General features: G+C 34.8%; 2 protein-coding genes across 4 annotated transcripts in view; both read left to right on the top strand.

Annotated features, from left to right (window-relative positions):
* LOC131804446 (uncharacterized) overlaps positions 1-17,932 on the top strand; it is a 593,503-nt gene that overhangs the window by 50,055 nt on the left and 525,516 nt on the right. The window lies entirely within an intron of this gene.
* LOC101887903 (uncharacterized) overlaps positions 1-17,932 on the top strand; it is a 226,669-nt gene that overhangs the window by 166,061 nt on the left and 42,676 nt on the right. For both annotated transcript variants that reach the window (XM_059127329.1, XM_059127328.1), the window contains exon 3: positions 7,399-7,481. The gene's annotated coding sequence lies outside the window, so the exon portion shown is untranslated. The remainder of the gene's footprint in view (positions 1-7,398; positions 7,482-17,932) is intronic.

Genomic DNA, 17,932 nt, shown 5'->3' with positions numbered 1-17,932 from the left:
CAATATATTAGGGTCTAAAATGGACCAACAACTAAAACTGTTCCTGATTTTGCAGCCGTTATAAAGGTCACAAATAGAGAGCAGAGGACACGAAATTCCGCATAAAGTTAGAGTTTTGGGCAGCGGGTACAATTGACCACTTTGTGTGAAAAAATACCAGCGTTACTTACAGGCGATATCCGAAATACACAAAAGGCGACCTTCTGGTTTTTATACCCTACACCACATAGTGGTAAGGGTATTATGTCTTTGTGCATTTGTTTGTAACATGGAGAAGGAAACGAGATAGACCCATAGTTACTTTTGAGAACCTTCATAGAATCACTTTCTGAGTCGATTTATGCATGTCAGTCCGTCTGTCCGTCCGTCCGTCCGTCCGTCTGTCCATGTATTCTTGTGAACAAAATGCAGGTCGCATTTATTATCCGATTGAGATGAAATTTTCCAAACAATATTTTTTTGGCCCAAGGACGAACCCTATTGAAATTGGTGAGAATCGGATCAAATTTAGATATAGCTCCCATATATATCTTCATCCGATATCGGGTTAAATGTGCACCAAATGGCCAATATCAGCCCAAATGGCCCGAATTTTGGCACATGTGACCGAGATTAGCCTTAAAGCAAATACAACAAATTTGGAGAAAATCGGTTCAGAAACAGCTATAGCTCCCATATATATATTCATCCGATTTCGGGTTAAATGTGCACCAAATGTCCACTATCAGTCCAAATTACCAGAATTTTGGCACACCCAACCGAGTTCGGCCTAGAAGCAAGTATATCAAATTTGGAGAAAATCGGTTCAGATATAGCTATAGCTCCCATATATATCTTTCATCCGACTTGGTGTTTAAGCCTCTCACATTCGTAATATGCACTCCACAAGAATGATATTTGGTACCAGATATAAGATACAGCCCAGAAATAGCTGTTTGTAATTTTATCGAAATCGGTTCAGATTTGGATATAGCTCCCATATATATCTTCATCCGATTTCGGGTTAATTGTGCACCAAATGGCCGATATAAGTCCAAATGGACTGAATTTTAGTACATTATAGAATTAGATAGATTTTGATTTTGTACCAAATATCTCATAGAGCTCTGAAATGCCCTGTATAAACCTTTTTACGAGAGCTCTACTAAATATGCATAGTGGTGTAGGGTATCATATAGTCGGCCCCGCCCGACTTTTGAGCTTTCCTTACTGGTTTATGCTGATTTCGTTGACGAATATAGCCAAATATCGTAGACAAGCAAATCATATAGATGAGTCTAAATTTGGTGACACAGGGGGGCTTCTTGCTTTTGGAGATGATTGCAAAATATTAAGGGGTTCAAACTAATCGACACGCCTGTGAAGAGAGTTAAGGACAGGGAAGAATTCTAACATTTTGAATGACCATTGGATTATATTTAGCTGTAAAGTGGACTATAACAACTAACAGCCCGACGGAGTGCATAAATCTTGATCAAATGTCCCTAGTCAAAATCCTAATTTCAAAAGCGAAATCTTGCAAAATGGATTTGGACATAAGGGGGCTTCTAACATATTGTAGTGTTGTAGGGTATAACATAGTCGGCCCCGCACGAAAGACACAAGTAAGCCTTTGCTTACTTGTTTTCTTCTGGTTTTCAAGCAAACCATATAGATGAGTCTAAATTTGGAGATACAGTGAGGCCTCTTGCGTTTGGGGATGATGGCAAAATATTTATTGGTTCAAATGAAACAAAAATAGAAAAATTGTCCTGATCACACAATTGAAGCCAATCGACACGCCTGAGAAGAGAGTGGGCAGCGGGAAGAGAAATCTTCCAAAATGGATTTGGACATAAGGAATCTTCTATTATATTGTAGTGTTGTAGGGTATCACATGGTCGGCCCCGTACGACTATAGCCTTTGCTCACTTGTTACGTATAAATAAGACCGTTTGCATAATGCCGTTAAATTTATAAAAAAAAAAAAACATAAAGTGAGTGAAGCCGTTATATGGGTCCATACCAAAACGGGAACCTCTATAAGCAATTTTATACTTCAAAGATTGTCATCTATCAAATCTGAAATAATTATGTGCGCTTTAGGTAAACGTGGAACTAAATATTCAGTGTTCTGCCACCGGGCTAAACCCTTTATGAACTGCAAATACCAATCAAAAATCATCAAAATACCGAATATCGAGAGTTTGGGGGCTATACAAAAACGTAGGACAATTCAAACAATGTTTCGGTTCCGGAGGAAGAACCCATCATGACCAACAAATTTTCAGACAAATTCGTGAAAAAAAAAAATGTGGCAAAAATCATAAAAAAAAGCGAATATAGGGAGATACAGTTGTATGGGGTGTATGCCAAAGCGTGGACATATTCCTTAAATGTTTCGCCACAAGAGCTAGAACCCATAATACCCTACAAATATCAATTTTTAGACAAATCCGTGAAATATATGACAAAAATCATCAAAATACCGCAATGTACTTTTATATGAGAGCTTCGCCACACGAGCTAGAACGTATTATGACCTACAAATACCAATTTTTAGACAAATCCGTGAAAAATGTGGCCAAAATCATCAAAATACCGAATATCGGGGCGCACCGTTATATGGGGGCTATACCAAAACATGAACCTCTACATTCAAGTTTCCGCCTGTGAAACTAGAACCCTTATTACCTACATATACCAATTTTTATACAAATCCGTGGAAAAATTGTGGCGAAAATAATTAAAATACTGAATATCGGCGGCTATATATATATATATATTGTTATATGGCGCTATACGAAAACGTGGACCGATATATCTCATTTTCAATACCAACCATCCTAGACACAATACAAATGTTCTGTCAAATTCTGAAGGTCTACGTCAAATAATGTGTGGTGTATCGTGATTTCAACAGACAGACGGACATCGTTAAATCGACTTAGAATTTTATGCTGATTATGAATATATATACTTTATGGGATCTACGATGAATATTTACGGATGTTACAAACGGAATGACGAAGTTAATATACCCACTTTCCAAGGTGAAGGGTATAAAAATAGGATCATAACAACATTCGAACGGCAACTCTATATTGCTCTTAATTACAATCATACGTGTGGTCATTGCGACTGAGTACAAAAGGAAAAATTAATGCAATTTTATTTAGGCTATTATTCCATCCTGCTGCGAAATATGTGCCATTAGTATTCATTTATTCTCAAAACTAAAATTCTCTAATCTATATTAGTCCCTACCTTAAACCCATATCACGAGCCTAAAGCTACTTAGCAGCTGTTTTTAATGACCTTTATTGTGTCTGCCTTCTAATCTTGTCTACAATCTGCTGGCACAAATTATTAATAGATTATTCTGGAAATGAGAGATAGTCATTATTGTCACAATGACGTATCCTAATTGAAAAAGCTGTCTATACCAATATTTATTTTATATCAACGGTTGCTATTTATACAAGCAATGTTTGTATTGTAACAGCAAATATAAATGGAAAAAAATTGGATAAACATTAATTCGTATAGACAAATAAATCTATGAATTAATTACTTTTGTCGTTTGGAAATACAATTAAAAAGTACGAAAACACTCATCCACTAATTGTGATTGCTTGTGTTTGTGAGAACAAAACCTGTAATTTACATGTGCATGTAGTTTGCACGTGCTTTCTACATTAATTCAATAATAGTATAAGAAATAATGCTTGTATATTGGAAAATGGATTGAAAAGCTTTCAAAATTGAATTGAGATTTAATGGTTCTTGAATAGGAACATAAAAAAAATTAACCAAATATGTATTTGAGGGAGAGGCACCATAAGGGGTGGGCCGATATTTATCATATTCAGAATCGGAATTGTATTTCCTATTTTAAGAGCGTTTTGGTCCGATATATTCCATCTTCACATCAGCTGTTGTGTTTTGGTAGAAATATTGGGATATGCAGAGTTAATGGAATTTGATCCTAAACGGATGGAGTGCATCACAAAATCTAAAATTGGGCTTTGGTAATACTCATGTCAAATTTAAGTCAGGAATGTAAAATGGTTAATATGGAACCACTTATTTTCGAACCTCCCTCCAAAAGGTCAAAATCTTGACAACTTTATCATAGCTCTCGGTTAACATCTTCTCCTTCAAATGTTTGATCTATCATAAAGATGAGACATGTAGATCCAACATTTATGGGACGTATCCAAAAAGGAACATAAAAATATAAATTCGGAACACCGACACAAATTTTCTAACATGTTTTTGGAAAAGTTGATCGTCATAAAGGTATGTCTTTATAATGATACAGTTTACGGAAAAGTAATCCTTGTCGATCTATTTTTATACCCTCCACCATACATTGTTATGGAGGGTACATTAAGTTCGTCATTCCGTTTGTAACTCATCGAAATAATCACTTTAGACCCAACAAAGTATATATATTCTTGATCAGCGTAAAATTCTAAGACGATTTAGCCATGTCCGTCCGTCCGTCTCTCCGCCTGTTGTAATCACGCTACATATTAACGAATTAGGATAGGAAGCTAAAATTTTGCACAGATCTCTCTTTTGTCTGCAGGCAGGTCAAGTTCGAAGATGGGTAATATCGGTCCACGATATCGTATAGCCCCCATATAACGGTACCCCCGATATTCGGTATTTTGATGATTTAAGCCACATTTTCTAATGGAATGGTCTGAAAATCCACACAAGAAGTTCCTTATGAGTACTTTATCCCTTGAAAGAGAATTATCTATATAGGTTCACGATCGTATAGCCCCAAAATAACGGTACCCTCCGATATTCGGTATTTTGACGATTTTAGCCACATTTTGCAACGGAATTGTCTGATAATCCACACAAGGAATACATTGTGGGAACTTTATCCTTTGGAAGAGAATTATCTATATAGGTCCACGATATCGTATAGCCCCCATATAACGGTACCCCCGATATTCCGTATATTGATGATTTCAGCCACATTTTTCAATGTAATTGTCTGAAATTCCACACAAATAGTTCATTGTGAGTACTTTATCCCTTGGAAGAGAAATATTTATATAGGTCCACGATATCGTTAGCCCCACATATAACGGTACCCCCGATATTCGGTATTTTCATGATTTTAGTTACATTTTTCAACGGAATTGTCTGAAATTGTACACAAGAGGTTCTTTGTGAGCAGTTTACCCCCTGACAGAGAATTCTCTATATAGGTTAACGATATCACATATCCCCCATATGACGGTACCCCCGATATTCGGTATTTTGATGATTTTAGCCATATTTTCCTATGGTATTGTCTGAAAATCCACACAAGGAGTTCTTTGTGAGCACTTTAACCCCTGAAAGGTAATTGTATATATAGATTCCCATACATCGGCAGCTTCCGATATTCGATATTTTAAAGATTTTAACAGAATTTTTATTGGATTTTTTTTTGACAATTTTCTAATTCGTTTCAAATGGTGTATTCAAAGTTCGGCCCGGACGAACTTACTGCTTTTTTACTTGTTTTTTTTTTACAATCCTCAACCTTGTCGAGCTTTCCACCTTGTAATGTTCGTGTTAGTTTGAGAAGTTGATTGACAACATATTTTTTTTTTGCAACACTACATGTTGGGGTTATTATTCATTTATTTCATAATTTGAAACACCTCTAAATGTAAATATATCCCCGATATTATATATGGATCTTCCTATCTCGCCGTGCTCAATCGTCCGTCATTGATGAATTGTAATGACGTATCATTCATTTCTTAATTTATTTTTCACCTCAACACAATTCGAACCTCACGAAATTTTGCACGACAGTTTGGTTAGGATCAGAATGGAAGCCTACTGTTTTGTAAGATGTTCGCAAAATATCTAAGGTTTAAAATGGACTTAAAACCCTAAAAATTGACAAGATTTTGCAGTCGCCCCTAAGATCTCAACTAAGTACCAATAGACATTGCCTAGTATAATAATATAATATTTAGGACCAGAATTTTTTGTATGAAAAAATACCATAATTAACTAAATCAGAAATACAAAAAGACGTACTTCTGATATTTACATTGAAGTGATTTCGGTCTAAAGCCAAGATAAAACTTTCACAGGACTATGTGACATTATTTTAAGAATAAAATAAGATGTTCAATATGTATGGGAAAACATTTTTAAATATGAAATTTCTGTTCTTATTCAAAAGAGCAAATTAGGTATTTGACGTAGTAGGAACATCTGTTTCATCATATACCGATGTTTTTTTTAGAGATCGCATGGTTTTGGAAAATATTGGTTCCAGATCTATAATAATTATACGATAAGAGTATAAATTAAGTTAAACATTTGCATTTATTATGCGTAGTATTGGGATGTTTCTTAATGGAGTCTTCATTCTAGTCAAAACGGTTTCAGATTTGCAGAAAATTATAGTTTTGTAGGGTACCAAATGGTGAACTGAATTGTGGCACATCTGACCGAATTCAGTCTAGAAATAAGTACATTAAATTTGGTGAAAATCGGTTCAAATATAGCTATAGCTCCCATATATTTGTTTCATCCGATTTGGGAATTTATGTCCCTCACATTCTTAATATGCACTCCATAAGAATGCTATTTTGTACCAGATATCAGATACAGCCCAGAAATACCTCTGCCAAATTTTATCGAGATCGGATCATATTTGAATATAGCTCCCATATATATCTTTATTCGATTTCAAACTTAATGTGCACCAAATGGCTAATATCGGCCCAAATGGAGTGAAATGTGCACTTCCGACCGAATTCAGCCTAGAAGCTTGTACCTAAAATTTTGTAAAAATCGGTTCATATAAAGCCATACTTTCATCCGATTTGGAGTTTTGAGTCCCTCACATATGTAATATGCACTCCACAAAGATGACATTTGATACCGGACATCAGATTTAGCTCGCAAATAATTTTGCTAAATGTTATCGAGATTGGTTCAGATTTCATCCGATTTTATGGTTATTGTCCACCATATATGTGATATCATATATGTATCGGGGTTCGCCCAACTTTTGACCTTTCCTTACTGGTCTTGCTAGTGTCTCCTTGTTGGCGAATTTCGCGCATAATATTATAATATAATTGAAGAAGTTTGAGCCAAACCCTGCTTAGGCTCTGTAAGTTCATCCATCCAAATTATATACACGCTTATTTATTTATTGTAAGTAAATATAAACAAGTAGATCTGTGGAAACTTCTATGACCCCAAAATTTTCTAAACATCTACTTAGAAAAAAAAAACCACCAGACAATTTTAAATTGTATGTGATTTTAAACTTTGCTTTGTTCAAAAGTCTTACTAGTTTATGAGGCATTATGAAATATTTATTTATTTATGAAAATTAATTACATTAATATTTTACTTTTTTATATATTTTTTTCCTAGGTGGCCAACCGTTTGCGATATAATATGACGCAGCCAGCGATCATTCCGAATAAAATTATGGTCTTTGAAATAAGTTTTGACTGGTATGTATTTTCAAATATTTCGAGCTGTTCACAATATTTCGGTATTTGTTCAATGTAAGACACAGTATTTTCCATTTGTATCAAAAGTTCGGATATAGAAATCATCCTTTTAAAAATATCAATAATTCATTTTATTCAAGTAGATGATCATCTAAAGCTGTTCAGAGAAAGTTCATGTATTATTTTAAGCAATTCCTGTCGAAAAATTAAAAGAAATTTTTGAAATGCGATTTTTAAGGAGGCTAATAGCGAATGGAAATCTTAAACATAGCACAGACCCTTATATTAAAAATTCCGAAGATAACATTCCTTATTTTTTTAGTTTTTTTCCACATTTTTCAGCCTCAAAGCCTTTAAGGATTCTTAAATATTGGAAGTTTCCTAGCGTTAGATTTTCGGCAAGAATCAAAACTTGAGAAATAGAGCTTCAAACCTAATCCACTTCACGTGTTGTTGTTGGTCGTACTGGGAGCATCCATGAAATTTTAATTAAATATTGTACAATTATCTTTGTTCTGATGTTACGGTAGGGAGAGGAGGAGAAGTTTGCCAAAATAGAGATTAATTACCAAGGCTCTATATTTTGAGGGGATTTTGCTCTGTTGACAACCATAAATCACAATCTTTGTTGCTTCAAGATATATTACACTAAATATATATTATATATTTTTTGTATGGCTCACGAAAGAACACGAATGTGTTCCTCTTATCACTCTGCTGTGATATGTGTTTCCTGTATACATAATGTGGTATCGGTAGGAAGTAATGTGTACTCACACCACTCGTTATCACGTTGGCAAAGGAAACCAAAAAGTTTTTTTTTCTTTTGGGGAAGGAAAGAACCTTGTTACACTGAATACGAAAATATGTCAGGTTGAAAAAAAAATTAATTAATTTATTATTCGAAATTATATCATTAATTTAAAGGCTAAATTAATGTTATTTAATTAATAACTGTACTGTAAAATATGAAAAATATAAACATAATTATTGTTAACATGAATATTGAATGTTTCAGGCATATATTGAAGTCCGTTCCCGTTTTTATGACCTCCATCATACATATATTGAATTTTTCGTATTGTTGGTAACAATTATTTAGGACCAACAAAATATATATTTTTATGCAGGTTTAAATTTTAAGACGATTTTAACATGTCATTCCCTCCTCCTGTGACAATCACTATAACTTTCGAAGAGATCAATTAATATGGATAAAATAAAATTTTATATATCGGCTCAACGAGCATATTTGGTATATTTATTTCTACATGGTGAGATAAAAAAACTGCAACAAAGTCGAATGCCATAATTTTTACATTTTCATTTAATGTTATTGAATGAAATCAAAACATCTCGGAAATAGCATCAAATTTTAGAATAAGGTTAGATTTGTTCGAATTGGTCATCTTTGGCACGAATTATGGCCTTTAAGCGGTCAATGAAACCGTCACACGCTGCCCGAGTGTTTTGGCGCATTCCCGGCGAAGCACTTGCTTGAGGTGATCGACACTTTGGTATTTTTTAGTGCCAACCTTGCTTTCCAAAACACTCCAGAAGCAATAGTCCAACGGATTGGTATCCGGAGATTTTGGTGGTCATTGTGTGCTGGAAATTAAGCGAGGAACCTCATTTTGTAACCATTCTTGGGTGGCGCGTGCTGAGTGCGATGGTGCTGAGTCCTGTTTGAATGTTCAAGGTCTGCGGCCAAAATGTTTACGTGCCCAAGGCTTTATTACACCCTCCAGAATATTTTCGATTTAATATTCGGCATTTATTCTGATGTCACTGTCGATTAATACGATCGGAGAGCGACCATCGGCTCTTATAGCGCCCCACACCATCACCATGGCCGACGCTTGAGTTCTGGTGGCCGAAGGTCCACGTTTTCAGCTGACCTCTTTCGAAAGTTTGTTTATAAACTGCTGGACAACGAATGTTTTCTCATCGCAGAAAACCAAATTCGGCAGTTCATCACTTTCGGCCAAGCGAAGTAACTTTTAGCTCTTTTGATTCTAGTTTCTTTCTGTTGTTGTGTAAGTTCTTGCACTTTTTGGAATTTCAATGGCTTTACTCCGAGCTCATTTTTCAATATTTGCCGAATGGAATATTGCGATATGTTCAGCTCACGAGCCATTTTTCGGCCAATGCGACGCGGGTTTCGATCAAGTCGATTCTTTACTTTTCGAACCATTTCTGCTGATGTTGCTGTTTTCTTCCGTCCACTTCCTTGATGCTGGGCTACGCTATCAGTATCACTGTAAGGAGCGATGGTACGAGACACAAAAAATTTATTCACATTTGAATGCTGGAGTGCTCTAACGTTAGCCACTTGTAGGTTACCAGCCAAATATAAACAAATCACACTATCACTCTTGAATTCCATCACGATTTACTTTTTTTTGGAAAATTCTCACCAAAATGCTGTTGTACGGTTGTAAACAATATAATGAGCAGCCACTGGAATATTTTAACAGCTATCGGACGAGTGGCTTAGAAATGACAGCAGTCTGAAGTTCGTTGCAGTTTTTTGATGAACACGATAACTCTCGAAAGAAATATCCGATTTGGTCCAAACATCCCCACCAAAAGGTAAAGATTTAAAAAAAAAAATATTTTATTGCACAGAAAGTGAAAGGATAATCCGATTTTGCTCCAACTTTGCAAATTCTAATATTTGTATCAGGTGCTCCAACTCTCACAAAATGTTATTTAAAAGCCCGATTGTCTTTAAAATCACACACATCGCAATATTTTTATTAATACTTAGTCTAGTGTCAAGAAGTCCACTCCTTCTGCTGCCTTCCAACAAAGGGTCAAAATTTTGAATATTCATGAAGCGAAATTAACATCCGATTCCAATCAGGCACATCTGAATATTTCTATCAACACAAGATGTTATAAAGATGGTGGAGATCGGACCATTCCTTTTGGTACCTCACCCATAAAGGCTCAAAGTTTTGAATAACCAAAACGATTATAAAATTCGTACCAACACAAGATAAATAAATATTTTTATGGAAATCTGGTTGTTTTTCAAAAAAAATCATTTAGGGAATTGCTAGCATTGTAAAATATTAATATCCACAATATTGGATTTTAATATTTTCTAGGGACTTCTTAAGTTCTACATTTGCTAGTATTAAGGAATATTTGCTTAGGTTTTATTGAGCTTTAAATATCTGAAAAAATATATGATGGGAAACACAAATATTCTACCTTAAACCGAAGGAATCCTCTAGCACAGTACCATGACTTATATTCATTTCTCAATTTCCCTTTCTTCAAATTGGTTACGAGAAAAAAATAAATAAATCATCATCCATGAGTATACAAAGAGTGGGATGATGATAACGATGACTAGGATACGAAACAAAAAACATAAAGCAACGCATGTTGCACAGATGTGAACAACTGTCATACTCAACGGCACTCATGACTCCTACAATGTCACATACCAAACATTACAATGTAATTTTCTTTCTTATCCCACATCATACAAATAAATGAAAAAAAGAAAAGGGGGCAAAGTGAAGGAAAAGGGAAATAGAAAGAAATAAAAAAAAACAGGCGTTGTGTTCTTCTTTAGGTTCTTGAGTCTGCATTTTGTGTGTGGTTATCCTAGTACAAGTGGTTTGAATTGAATTAGTGACAGCGAATGAGAAGTGCTTTTCGTTTGGTTTACCTTCATAGAATCAAGGTACATATGAACATATATGACAGAAATTCTCTATCTTTAATTTTCATAGTAACAAGTTTTATTTCTGAATTTTTAGACTTGAATAGAAACATGAATAAGAAGCGAGAGGTTGAAATATTCTAAGGTACAAAAATTATATTTGTATGTCAATACTGTTTTTTTCAGTGCACAGTGGTCCCACGTGTATGGGAAGTTATGACAAAAATGTTTCTATACGTCTAATCGATCTTATTTTTTGGAGTAGCTTCATAAGGAATAAAAAGTAATGTAATCATAAATTTGTAAAGATTGGTTCACGTTTCGGCGAAGTCCCCACACAACGGTACCCTTCGATTAGAAGAAATTTGAAGATTTTAGGAATATTTCCTTGCAAAATAATGTTAATATAGGTCCACAATTTGACATAGCTCTCATAGTATAGCAAGTTTATGATATAGCTCCCATGGAACCCTACCCCAATTTAAGATATATTTCAAGATTTTGCCAAAACTTTTCAATATATTTTGATGTTATTTTGCATTTTCTATATACAGAGATGAAAAAACTGCAACCACTTTCAAACTCCTGTTATTTCTAAGCCACTCGTCCGAAAGCTGTTAAAATTATTCCTGTGACAGCTCATTATATTGTTTACAGGCGTGCAAAAGCAATTGTTAAGAATTTCAAGAAAAAAAATTATTCGTGATGGAATTCAATCGTGATAGTATGATTTCTTTATGTTTGGCTGGAAAACCATAAGTGGCTATAGTTACAGCACTCCAGCATTTTAATGTGAATAAATATTTTGTGTCTCTTATCATCGCTCGTTCCCGTGATACTGGTAGCGTAGCCAAACGTCAAGGAAGTGAACGGAAGAAAACAGCAACAGCAGCAGAAATAGTTCGAAAAGTTAAGAAGCGACTTCATCAAAACCCGCTTCGCAGTGGCCGAAAAATGGCTCGTGAGCTGAACATATCGCAATATTTCGGGTTCGGGTTAAAGCCGTTGAAATTTCAAAAAGGTGCAAGAACTTACACCGCAACAGAAAGAAAATAGACTCAAAAGAAAATATACTCAACAGAAAGAAAATAGACTTAAAAGAGCTGAAGAGCTGCGTCGTTTGGTCAAAAGTGGTGAACTGCCGAATTTGATATTCTCCGATGAGAAAACATTCCAGCAGTTTGTAAACAAACAAAATGCAGAGATCAGCTAAAAATGTGCACCTTTGGTTGGCCACCAGAACTCAAGCGCCGGCCATGGTGATGGTGTGGGCCCCCATAACAGCCGATGGACGCTCTCCGCTCGTATTAATCGACCGTGGCATCAGAATTAATGCCGAATATAATCGCGAAAATATTCTGAAGATTATATTCAAGTTTTGGGGACGGAAATATTTTGGCCGCAGACCTTGGACATTCGAACAGGACTAAGCACTCATCACCCAAGAATGGTTACAAAATGAGGTTTCTCGCTTCATTTCCAGCCTACAATGGCCACCAAAATCTCCGGATACCAGTCCGTTGGACTAATGTGTCTGGAGTATTTTGGAAAGCAAGGTTGGCACTAAAAAGACCAAAGTGTCGATCACCTCAAGCAAGCGCTTCGCCGGGAATGGGCCAAAATACCGCAGAGCAACATTCGGGTAGCGTGTGACGGTTTCATAGGCCGTTTGAAGACCATAATTCATGCCAAGGATGACCAAATCGTACAAAACTAAACTTATTCTAAAATTTGATACTATTTCGGACTTTTTTTGCTTTCATTCAATAAAATTAAAAAAAAAAATGTAAAAATTATGGCATTTGACTTTGTTGCAGTTTTTTATCTCACCCCTGTCAAAAATTTGTCAACAAAAATATTCACTCTTTGGTATAACTCCCATATTAAAGTACCTACCTTTAATGAATCTTAACCTCAATAACCAGCATACTGCAAAAGAAAATGCTAAAAAATGAGTTGGAATATTAAAATTTGACAATGTTAAGAGAATATTTGCAGCGCTAAAGTTAAAATTTGTTGTATTAACTGCGCACTGGTTTCTATTATTTGACATATTTCTACTATTACTTTCATTTGGGGGTGTAGGGGTACGTATGAGTTACAATAATTATTCATACGTCAATCGAATGTACTCGATACGATTTCTCATTTCCTTTTTCTTATAGGTCTACATTTTAATATACTCAATGCCTGTTTTTTAATTGCACGATTATCTCTTGTTTACTATCCAATAATAACAATAATTAGTGTTAATAATTGAGAGCTGGATGAATCGAAAATTCTCATATGATAATTTGCCTTCCATTTTAAAGGTTTTTATAGCTGGTTATTATAACATAAATAGACGAATGAAAATAGGATAAATTACAAAACCACCAAAACGGGGATATTTTTGAGACAATAAATTAGAGACATTGAAATCATTGACAATTCTAATAATAAATATTTAAAACATTTGGATGACTCAACGAACAAATTACCAAATATTTAGAATCAAATAGAAGCAGTAGAATTAAAGAAAACTAATTTACATATAAAGAGGGAAAAGATGTGTGAAACAATTAAAAATGTTATTAAGTCGAGAGGTTTCGTTCATGCGATAGCTTATAATTACACTGAAAAGCACCTAAATTAGGTTCATTTATACACATTTTTTCGAATCATCAAAATTTGTGACATATATATTTAAGGGGAACAGTCTTACCAATGACTGACTAATACTTTTGCTAAATTAAAATATGTGTTTCCTAAAATAATAACAGAAATACCTATTCACAAACAATTAAATAAAATTTAATTTTTGAATGTTGCCTAAATACGATAAGATGAAAAAACTGCAACAAATTTCAGACTACTGTCATTTCTAAGCAACTCGTTCGACAGCTGCTAAAATTATTCCAGTGATAGCTCATAATATTGTTTACAAGCGTGCAAAAGCAATTGTTGAGAATTTTCCAGAAAAAAAAATTATTCGTGATGAAATTTAAGCGTGATAGTGTGATTTCTTTATATTTGGCTGGAAAACCACAAGTGGCTATCGTTAGCGCACTCTACCATTTAAATGTCGATAAATCTTTTGTGTTTCGTACCATCGCTCATTACCGTGATACTGGTAGCGTAGCCCCACGTCAAGGAAGTGGACTTAAGAAAACAGCAACATCAGAAGAAATTGTTCGAAAAGTAAAGAAGCCACTTGATCGAAACCCGCGTCGCAGTGGCCGAAAAATGGCTCGTAATCTGAACATATCGCAATATCCCATCGGCAAATATTGAGAAATGAGCTCGGAGTAAAGCCATTGAAATTCCAAAAAGTGCAAGAACTTACACCGCAAAAGAAGGAAAATACACTCCAAAGAGCTAAAGAGTTGCTTCGCTTAGCCGAAAGTGGTGAACTGCCAGCAGTTTGTAAACAAACAAAATGATCGAATTTACTTGTCAGAGAGGTCAGCTGAAAATGTGCACCTTCGGTTGGCCACCAGAACTCAAGCGCCGGCCATGGTGATGGTCTGGGCCGCCATAAGATGGTCGCTCTCCGCTAGTATTAATCGACTGTGACATCAGAATAAATGCCGAATATTATCACGAAAATATTCTGGAGGGTGTATTAAAACCTTGGGCACGCAAATATTTTCGCCGTAGACCTTGGACATTCCAAAAGGACTCATCACCATCGGACTCAGCAAGCGTCACCCAAGAATGGTTACAAAATGATTTTCCTCGCTTCATTTCCAGCTCACAATGGCCACCAAAATCTCCGGATACCAATCCCTTGGACTATTGTGTCTGGAGTATTTTGGTAAGCAAGGTTGGCACTAAAAAATACCAAAGCGTCGCTCACCACAAGCAAACGTTTCGCCAGGAGTGCGCCCAAAATACCGCAGAGCAACATTCGGGCAGTGTGTGACCGTTTTATTGTCCTTTTGAAGGCCATAATTCGTGCCAAAGGTGATCAATTCGAACAAATCTAAACTTATTCTAAAATTTGATGCTATTTCCGACATTTTTTGCTCTCTTTCAATAATATTTAAAAAAATGGATAAATTATGGCGTTTGACTTTGTTGCAGTTTTTTATCTCACCCTGTATTTGTATCTCTCATACTTTGCGAAACAAGTTAGGAATTCTATTCAAACTTGGTATGTCTAAATATTTCTATCAATGTGAATATGAACATTTTCTGTCCACTACTTCTGGTACCTCCCTCTCAAAAAGTAAAAATTTCGAATTATTCGCATAATAATGGAAATATATATCTTCGGTTTTCTTTTCATTTTTCACATTCCAATATTTTCTTCAGTTTAAGAGGTGGAATGCTTTCAGTCCACTCTACCTCGCACACATTTTTGTATTAGTCGATATAGTCCAAATCCAGCACCTTGTAATTTTTTTATTAGAATTATGCAAAATTTGAAATGGTCAATATTGACCCTTTGAGGAACCTCCCCCACATAGTGCCAACATTTTGAGTAATCATAATGGATGGCAAAATATATTTAAATAAGAGGACAAAAGCTGAGGGAATACATTTGTCGGCAAAACCGATTGATAATTTTTAACTAGTTTTTTTGGAGGAAGTTGATTACAAGAAAACAGAAACAACTAAAGTAATTTCCCGAAAAACCCTTTTACTCGGCAAATTCGACCGAGAAGTACAACTTTACTGCTTCCATTTTGAAGGCTGTCATCTAATTTTGTATTGTTCTTAGCTGTTCCTAATTTAAATAATATGAACCTGTAAACAATCATATTTGATGATATGACGCACTTAAATGAAAAGGATCTCAATGTAACTATTCACAATAAATTATAAAATTTACAAAACATTGCAAAGAAAATTTCGAAATAATAACCTGAAATCTGGTGTATCCGAATGTATTAAATTCTTTATTTTCGGTTAACGCAATCCCGTAAAACATCAAACCCAATATGAAATGATTTAAAAACATTGACTTTTATGAAACGAAAATGTACGGCACATACCTTTAATTGGCTTGAGACAAACGCTCTCATACGTGCTCTCAGTGAACGGAGCTCTCCTCAACAATACATGTAAGAGCTTTTATAAACAATTGACGCGCACCATAATAAGGGCACCACTCTATCACTTTGGTTCTAAAAGCATTCAAAGTGAATTTTCGGAATATTTTATTTATATAAACTGATTTTAGCCATAAACAACACTTACCAATTTCAATATACCTGAGCAAATCTGGGTGAACCTTCGTTCATAGACACGAAAATAGCAATAGCAATGAATAAGTATTTATGGCGTTTTTACACGAAATTACATATTTAACATTATTTCTTAATTCACAATATTTATGCAGATATTATACCATCGCATACATAAAGTATATATACGATTATTCCATAATCACACTAAAGAAGCAACTAAAATATTCCATCGTAAATATTATTAACTGTGGGAGGGCATCGCTGAATCACATATATCAACAACAAAGTGTGTCATAAAGTCACCTCGAATATGTTAATCACTTCGAAAGTGGCAAGCAAGGAAGCGAACAATCTTAGCGTTAAGCCATAAAGTTTTATAAGTATCTACAAACATATATACATCCATACTCACATAGAAGGAAGTATATTTTATATTAATGTCAACACCTCTACACTGAACACTGTTTATTTTTCAATATCTCCTGCTGGTAGTTGCTATTCATGAGATTTTATCCAGTGTTAGTTCATTCGATTCCATTTTTTTTTCTTTCTCGTTCTTCTGCCTCGTATCTCAAGAAGTGTTGACACATTAACAACTTAATGCATAAAATTAAGTTATTTAATGGGAACGATTATCATTTGATGGTAGTGCTTTTGCAGTATAGGTAAGTGTTAGGAGGAAGGATGATTATTTTGTAGACTACGGACGTTATAATGTGCATGTCATATTAACCGGAACATTAAAATCAGGTGAAGCATTTTTCTGAACATTTTTTAGTGGAATCTATCACTAATTTTGTTGTGCAATATTAGAGGTTTCTTAAGATATTTTTATATGAGGTTAAATAAGTTGGAATGTATCAGTCGCAATATCGACATATATAGAGAGCATATGTGAACACCAGTAAGTGGCCGCTGCTTCGTCAGCGAAAAGACTAATTTTAGATTCGTTCCAAGAGTTCGTGTTAGGTCTTTTTGATACTTTTAACACAACTTGTTCAATTTGACAAAATTTTCAATCAAAACCTCATACATCGTACTAAATTTTCCAAGTCTCATGGTTATATATTTCATTCAAGATTTTCCTTTTCCGAAAATTTGAACCTTCTTACATAAATATAAATTAACTTTGGTAAAATAGTTTTGTGTCTACTTAAAATCTCGGTTAAACAAATCAGATATATTTGTGGGACACCGATAATCCAAGCCCTACATTTTGCAGTTAACAGAAGAGGATATCAATAAACATTAGCACAATGGATACACATCCAATTTTTCTGTCCAAAACTTTTTCAACGTCGCCATATTTAAAACAGTGTTCAAAATATCACATTTCAGAAATTGAGCTCTATCCCTTAACCCAACAACAAATTAAGTAGCCTTTAGTACTTTTCGTACAGATAAAGTACACATGTTCAATACAATCTCCATATCTCAACCTCAGATACCGACCCTAATATCAATTTCAGAATTTCCGCTCTGTAATTTTCCCCAATTCTAAATTCAGTACCATTTAGTACAATTGTAGTTCTCCCAACCAAAGACACCAAAAATGGCATCCATGTCAAAATTCAGGTTTTCAGCTCTATCACTTCACC

This window comes from Musca domestica, unplaced genomic scaffold (assembly GCF_030504385.1).
Source record: "Musca domestica strain aabys unplaced genomic scaffold, Musca_domestica.polishedcontigs.V.1.1 44, whole genome shotgun sequence".
NCBI classification, from domain to species: domain Eukaryota; kingdom Metazoa; phylum Arthropoda; class Insecta; order Diptera; family Muscidae; genus Musca; species Musca domestica.
Note: the sequence above shows the minus strand (reverse complement) of the source record. Positions and strands in the feature narration are given on the sequence as shown.